Below are 1,312 nucleotides of genomic sequence, written 5' to 3' on the forward strand. Positions count from 1 at the left end.
GGGATTCCCCTCCCTTTCCTTCCCTTCCCCTCCCCTCCCCTCCCTTCCCTTCCCTCCCCTCCCCTCCCTTCCCTTCCCTTCCCTACCCTTCCCTTGTCTCTCATGTTGTATCCTTCCTTGTCTCTCATGTTGTATCCTCCCTTGTCTCTCATGTTGTATTCTTCCTTGTCTCTCATGTTGTACAGTGCTCGGCATCTACATGTATGTCCCTCTGCAACACAGGGTGATGATCACATCAGTCGGCAACCTGGGATGGTCGACATACCTGAGCATGAAGTCAAGATTTCAAGTTGTGCAATCGTAACCGATCGAGCGTGTGGTGGTGTCTGTTGTATATATTGTTTGATTGCGTCTTTGTTCTCCAAGTGAAAGAGAATGTTTAGTTTTGTTTGTCTGTGGGGGACTGGTTTTGTAAAGGACAAAGGTAAAGAGAAAGTTTTCATTCTGAAGAGCGTTGGGAACGTTTCATCCTTGTTTTGGTCTTTACTCTGTTGATTCCTCTCATTCACCTTTCATCTCAGCAACATTATTCTCTTATAATCATTCGGCTTCGTCTTTGTCGTGCCTGCTCTTGTGTATCCTCGTTGAGCTCGCATGCCCTCATGGCTGCCAGGCAAGCCTTGGGAAGGAGGAAGAGCTGTTCGCGCCCAGTTCAGTACATGAAGACAGTTGGGAGCATGTTGTAGGACAAGGCGAGGAGGAAGCAGACGAGAACGAAGAGGAGGGAGAAGGATCAGGGCATTCCAGAGCAGAGACAATACAGGAGGCGAGAGAACGAGAAGGATTTCAGAGAGTAGCAGGGACAGATGCGAGTCGGGCTGACGGGAGCGAGAAAAAAGAGGAGGGATGAGTAGGAAGCGAAGAGGATTGAAATTCACCTGCTGGACTTGTTGGGAAGGATCGTTCCGTTGAGCAGCTCTCGAGAGCTTTCCCAGGCGATACCTGAAGGATGTGCAGAGTGAGAAGAAGATGAGAAGACAGAAGAAGGAAGACGCAGGAGGAAGAGGAGGAGACAAAGGAAAGGGAGAGGAGGAGGAGGAGAGAGCGAAGCAAGAGAACAAGGGAGAGGAAGGAGAGGAGAGAGAAGGGGGGAGAGGAAGAGGAGGGTGAAGACGGACCGTTGGTGGACTCTTCCGGGAACTTCAACTTTGACTTGAATCTCTTCGTCCTAAGGAGACGTCAAGGTAAAACAATATGTGGATGCGAGAAAGAAGAAGAGCAGGAGCAGGGGCAGGGGCAGGAGCAGGAGCAGGAGGGAAAAGTTTCAATCATCATCTTCTTGGTCGTCGCTCTCATCCGATACAAACTCATC

The sequence above is a fragment of the Guillardia theta genome, assembly GCF_000315625.1.
Source record: "Guillardia theta CCMP2712 unplaced genomic scaffold GUITHscaffold_34, whole genome shotgun sequence".
Taxonomy (NCBI): Eukaryota; class Cryptophyceae; order Pyrenomonadales; family Geminigeraceae; genus Guillardia; species Guillardia theta.